The following is a 7,235-nucleotide window of genomic DNA, read 5'->3' as shown; positions in this document are numbered from 1 at the left end:
ATCGGAGAAAACCTGCGATAGAATAAATGCAGTTGGTAACACAAAAAACGGAAAAACGTCTGGTTTTTCATATTTCAATTTTAGGCACAGATCAAGAATACGAAATCGAAAAACGGGCCACAGGACCGAATTTGATTTTAATATTGAATTGGTCGGGTTTGCGTGACCCGGCGGTGCTCGGCATGATCTGAGGAGAAAAAGACAATCAGACACAGAGCTGGAGAGCGCTTTGATTCATCTATTTATGAGTTAAGTTTTTATTCAGATGTCCACAGTATATTGCAAATATTATATATTATATAGCAAACACTGACAGTAAATGTGTGACAGACGGGACCAGCATATGGCCGAAAGAAGAGAAGAGAAGTGTTCAGAACAGCGCACAGAGCGCACACTAAAGGCTGATTTATGGTTCCGCGTTACACTAACGCAGAACCGACGGCGTAGGGTACGCGGCGACGCACACCGCACCGCGACCCTACGCCGTCGGCTACGCCGTCGATTTAACGCAGAACCATAATTCAGGCGAAGCTGCAGTCTCTGCGCTGATCCTGACACAGCGGGTCGGAGCGGATTTGGTCATGATGTTTAACCTGTGTTTTGTGATTAATAAGCACGGGTTTTAATTAAATGTAATTTACGAAGGATGATTTCACGTTCAATAAGATAAGTAATCAATAAAATACAAAGTTTTGGCACAAAGGCTTGTCCTGCTTGTGGGCGAGTGGAGGGGGGCACAATAAGAGAAGGTGGCAAGATATAAGGCGAAGAACTAAAGAAAAAGTGGCCTTTAATAAAACTTGTGCAACCATTTTTAAAATAGCATGCAGCAGAATAAAGACTCTCTCTCTGCGTATTCTTTGATTTTGGATGTCGCCTCCTTGCCACAATAACAGCAGCAGCAGATTAGCACCTTCCTTTCGAACGTATTAAATACAGACGCAATCGCAATACGCGCAATTACTTTCAGGCTTGGTAAATCTCATTGCGCGTTGTAAATGGAGCAATTTGCATCTTCCCCTCCCAGTATTTAGGATTTCTGCCGGGTACATATTGATTATTCATCAGGGCAAAAGTACTAAATGGATTGCGTGTGCAATTCTGCGGATTTCAGACGCAGTCGTCTTTGCACGCTGTTAGTAGATCAGCTCGCACATTGGTTTGCGGGTGCTGTCACGTTTGCACACGTTTTAACACACGCAAACCTTTAGTAAATCGGGCCCTATGAGTTGGTAGAAAAAAATCCCCAGCCCCAGTTGCAAGCCTAACAGGGTAGTATAAGACCCTAGAATGACCTGGATTTATTTTTATAGATATATTTATTGAGGGCAATAAGAGAAAAATTAAAAGATTTACAATAACAATAGAAATATCAATATTTTGCCCTTTTTTAACTTTTCAAAACAATAATTAAATAAAATAAATAAATAATATTAATAAGAAAGAAAGAAAAAATAAATATAAATAAATAAATACAACAACACACCCCTCTCCCCTTCAAATAAATCCAAATGAACAATCAAACTTGTTTCTTTATAAAATTAATTAATTTATACATTTATCAATATGCCATACCATATGTCTTTGTTAAAGAGCATAATACAAAGTCTTTCAGCATAAATGTACGTATTTTTAACGTGTGACAGCGTCCTGTATCATAACTAAATCTCTGCTGTTTGTAACAAACCAAACAGTGTGAAAATCGGGTAAAAATTCGGGGAGTTATGGATGATTGTAGTCGGGGACAAAACCTTCCTCAGTAGAAATTAATGCACTGAGGGCAAAATGGAGACCCATCCAAGATGGCGGGCGCATCGGTGCCGCATCCAAGATGGCGGCCGCGATGAACGTCAGCTCCAATGCCCTGGGTGAATAATGCACAGGTGTTATCATTTATATAACGCTTTTTGATTACCTCTGCTTCACCTTTCATAGGATGGGCAACAGTGGTCATTTTAAACAATACACAGTAGTGATCAGACAGAGCAACATCGTTCACCACAACCTCTGAGATATTAAGACCCTTGGAAATAATTAAATCTAGAACATGTCCTCGGTTATGCGTTTAATCTTTGACATGCTGGGAAAGCCCAAAATTATCCAGAATATTTAAAAGTTCCTTAGCACATCCATCTTTGGGATTATCAACATGAATGTTAAAATCACCCACTAAAACAACACAATCAAAATCCATGCACATAATTGACGGTAGTTTGGCAAACTCATCAAAAAACCTTGCATCATATTTGGGGGGTCTGTAGATGGTCACTAAGATTGCTCGACAGGCGGATTTTAACTGAATGGCAACATATTCAAAGGAATCAAATTGACCATAAGACATTTTCTTGCATTGGAAGCTGTCCTTGAACAGAGTGGCAACTCCGCCTCCTCTCTTATGTATTCTTGCTTCACTGAAGAAACTAAAATTCTGGGGTGTTGACTCAATAAGAACTGCTGCACTATTATCCTGACTTAACCAAGTTTCAGTTAAAAACATAAAATCAAGTTTGCACTCGTTAATAAAATCATTGATTAAGAAAGATTTGCCAACCAGAGACCTGATAGCTAAAAGGGCTAAATGTAAATCCTTAACAGGAGACACTGGTGAGATTCGAGGATCACATGCTATACTCAACAGATTCAGTTTGATACGTTTTCTGTTACCTATCATCACAAGGATAGAGAAATCACAGGGATAGAGAAAGTTGATTTAACTCCATGGGACACAGACTTTTCCTGGGACAGAACAATGTTAATATTGACATCACAGCCTGGACCCGGCCCATATCAGACATCACTGATACGGTAGTTCAGAGGTGGGGGGGGCGGTGACTTTTGGTTGACCACTGTTTCCGGGGTGGTTTGGGAGGGGTTGGGTGATGTGGGGGGTTAAACAAAGGATTTTGGCATGGTGTTAGTTGTAATCCGTTATTCACCAAGTTTTTCATCCTGTCAGTAAATTCCAGAAGTGGGGATTCCTGACTGCCTGGAGAGAGAAAGCTGGGTGGGCTCTGGGGGGCGAGGGTTTGGTGTCTCCTGTTGGGGCTTGGTGAGACTCCCCCTGTTGGAGTCAGGATAAGGATGATGATGATGATGACCCTGCAGTTTCTCCCCGACTTTGTTCTCCTTGTTCAGTCCTTATCTCAGCGTTCTCAACACAGCGACTTATCAGTTGTTTTGGAACGTCCTGCCTCTTGTTTATAAAAGAAAAGAGCAGTGGAAAGCATTGTTGAGGGAATAAAACTTGTTCATTAGACTTTGTTAATTTGATGCACAGTCCATGAGACATTTATATAATCCATGACACAATGCAGGGCTACAACAGTATACTGTCATAACATCCTTGAGGAATCCACAAATCCTTTTACAGTAAAGTTATGTATTGATGAAGATAAGCCGAGCTTCTTTAAATGTATGCCATTGGAATATGCCTTTCTGTGCTAACTCAATGTAACACAAAGATCTGTACAAAAACACTACAACTTGCAAATGACATAACCAGAAAGTGTGACTAAAACATGAATAATGAGAGAATGAATTCAATCTCACGCTGTCAGTTCATTAAAAAAAGAGATTAACATATTTTTGCCCTGTATGGCCACTAGATGCTCAAAGAAACTAGATTTCCTGCATCAAAAGAGAAAAAGAAAATGTATTTTTAAATGACCTTGCAAATAGAGATTTCTGTTATGTGCCACCTTAAATACGTCACTGACCAAATCAGTTTTAGAGTTTAATTCATTTAAAATATGTTTTCTCTAATTAGTGGCTTCCTAATTGTTGGGGTGTAGTTATCCCTCTAGTCGAGGAAGACATTTGTTTTCGTGGTGATAAAAAGTCAGGCTGTTAATGTGCCCTCCAACCATTCTAGACTATGACTCATATCTAAGCCTCACTGCAGAGAGTTATATGTGATGTGAATACTTATCAAGCCAACAATCCTAAACTTGTTTCCACACTTCAGCCTTGTTGTAAACCACTAAGAGGACATACTATTTGCTTTTAATGAGTACAGTAACAACTGTGGACGATGCTGCATCACAAAATGACAACACAAAGGACAATATGGTGTTTGAAAGAATCCCTACCATTACCACCACAAAATAAATAAAAAAACTGCATGTGAGATGCCCAATCATTCTTTGATTGTGCATGTAGCACCATAATTAAATTAGCAATTTAACACTTATAAATGTCAAATTGACTATAGATTCATAATTCATAATGCATACAAAAACATTGATAAGAAGCACTGTCACATTCATCCTATTTGTTGCTTGTTTACTAAGAACCAGTGTGTACTTCTGTTTTTTTGCTGTTGTTTTTTTTTTTTAAGCCTGAAAGTTGCTCAGTTATTGAGTGTGTTCTGAGAGGGAGGGGAAATGTTAGCTGACCAACTGAAATAACTGTAGTTTGACGTCATGACTTTATTTTTAGAACGTAATATATGGGTGTGGAAGTGCCTTTTCATGTTAGAATCAAGATACAAACACATAACATACACACACTGATGCACTCATGTGCACATGGGCTGACGTATGTGCGTGCGTGTGTGTGTATACATATATATGAGAGCTTTTCCTCCTAATACCACAGACAAGTATATTCACACCTACTGATGAGCAGTAAATGCACATGTGCTGGTCTGCACCAGCTCAAAGAGACTGCTATGTTTATACATACAATCCATATAGGGTCACTGAAAGACCTTGAAAAAAGTCCAACTGCATCAGAAGTCTGAAGAGTTTTCAGTTTTGTCTGTGGCTCCCAACAGTAATATCCTCACAGTGGATGTAAGCATTAACCGGGATAATCCTGTTGATGCCTGCTGTGTCACAGACATCCAGAGTTCACATGGACATGTTAAATCCAACATGGCTAAAAAAGGGCAAAGCTATTCATGTTGCAGAGACTGTTGATGTTTTTAAAAAAGAGGCTCAAGACCCATCTCTTTAATCAGGCTTTTAACTGACTCATTTAACTCTTTTAAATTTTTTATGCTCACCCCTATTTTTATTGGATCTTACTACTCTGTTTTATATTAATCTTTAGTTTATCCTGTTTTATCATATTTTATTTTTATTGTCTTATCTCAATGTTATATTTAAATGTTTTAGTCGTTATTTATGGTCTATTTTATACATTCTATTGTCTTATTCTTTTAGTTTTTAATGTCTTACTTTCTAGACATACTTTTAGGATTTTATGTTATGTTATACTTTTTAAACTCTTTTAGTGTATCTTATCCTGCTTTCTTTTAGCTTTTAGCTCCAGTGTTTCCTCATGGGGAGCGTCCATGCTGGGAGTGACTCTGGCCTGCAGGGGGTGGTCCTGGGGGCCGTTCTGGCCTGGATGGTTGTGGAACTCTACACCAGGGCTTTACCACTGTGGTGTGGACTCCTCTATCCGTTCGGGCCGGGATGGTCTCTGTGGAGGCCCCCCTTGTAGCTGCGGGTTATGAGACCTCCTGGCGTGGACGGCTCCCTGTTACCATTTCCTCACCTGGATCCTCAGAGCTCAGCCATGTCTACACCGTGTGTCTGCGTGTGTGTCTGCAGGGAGGTGGGAGGGGGACAGGGCATTAATACGTTTTATGTTTATTTGTTTTATGTAAAGCACTTTGTGTTGCATTTAATGTATGAAAGGTGCTTTATAAATAAAGTTTGATTTGATTTGATTTGATTTGATTTGATTTGATGTCCAGTACATGTGGACAGAAGGATGGTCTAAGATATGTATCTGAGGTGAAGATTTATCCTTCAAAGCAAACTAGTCAATAGACAAAATCCACATCATGCTTTTTTTATGTGTGTGTGTGTGTGTGTGTGTGTGTGTGTGTGTGTGTGTGTGTGTGTGTGTGTGTGTGTGTGTGTGTGTGTGTGTGTGTGTGTGTGTGTGTGTGTGTGTGTGTGTGTGTGTGTGTGTCCTACACACCGCTAAGACACTAAGAAATACAGATCAGTTTTGGTTTTAAAAATTGCTGTTTTAACGAATATGGACTAACACGGATGTGGACTTAGCTATTCTTAAGAGTTTTTACACTCTACAAATCGATTTATTTCGCATCACCCCCCTCCATATCTCCCTTTCCTTCCAAGTGTGCAGCTGTCTGACAGGCAGCCTGCTGTTTGACAGCTCTAAAAACTCAGAGATCAGATAAGCAGTGTCTAGTTTACAAACTATGGGTTATAAGGGTGCACACTTCTCTCTTGGGGTCCACAGAAAATACCAATACAAAGATATAACTGAAGGGACATGCTCATGCTGCTCTAGACAGTTGATATGAAATATGAATGAAATTCATTCAAAAATTATATATGAGAACTGTGTGTGTGTGTATATATATATATAAAGTATTTAGTCATCCACCAATTATGCACGTTCTCCCACTTAAAAAGATGAGAGAGGCCTGTAATTTTCATCTTAGGTACACTTCAACTATGAGAGACAGAATGGGGGGAAAGAATCCGGGAAATCACATTGTAGGATTTTTACTGAATTAATTGGTAAATTCCTCAGTAAAATATATATTTGGTCACCTACAAACGAGCAAGATTTATGGCTTTCACAGACCTGTAACTTCTTCTTTAAGAGGCTCCTCTGTCCTCCACTCGTTACCTGTAAGGGAAAGAATGAATGGGGCCATGTATCGTGAGATTTTGAGTGAAAACCTCCTTCCATCAGCAAGGGCATTGAAGATGAAACGTGGCTGAGTCTTTCAGCATGACAATGATCCCAAACACATCGCCCGGGCAACGAAGGAGTGGCTTCGTAAGAAACATTTCAAGGTCCTGGAGTGGCCTAGCCACTCTCCAGATATCAACCCCATAGAAAATCTTTGGAGGGAGTTGAAAGTCCGTGTTGCCCAGCGACAGCCCCAAAACATCACTGCTCTAGAGGAGATCTGCATGGAGGAATGGACCAAAATACCAGCAACAGTGTGTGAAAACCTTGTGAAGACTTGAGATGAACTTTAGTCATTGAGTGCGTTTACATGAGAAGTTTAATTCCTCTTTAATTCAGAATTAAAATTAAAAGCCGATTTAAAATGAGTAAAATTACCATGTAAACACCTAATTCCGAATGAAAATGGCCATTCCGAATTAAACTTAATTCCGAAGCAAGTGGCTGTTTATTCCGATTTTAAATCCGAATAGAATAATTCCGTGATCATGTATACACTCATTCTACTTTAAATTAATTCCGGTCTTCCTGCGCTGCTCGTTCCCTTGCCC

Source organism: Cololabis saira, chromosome 2 (assembly GCF_033807715.1).
Source record: "Cololabis saira isolate AMF1-May2022 chromosome 2, fColSai1.1, whole genome shotgun sequence".
In the NCBI taxonomy this organism is placed as follows: domain Eukaryota; kingdom Metazoa; phylum Chordata; class Actinopteri; order Beloniformes; family Belonidae; genus Cololabis; species Cololabis saira.
This window is presented reverse-complemented; position numbering follows the sequence as displayed.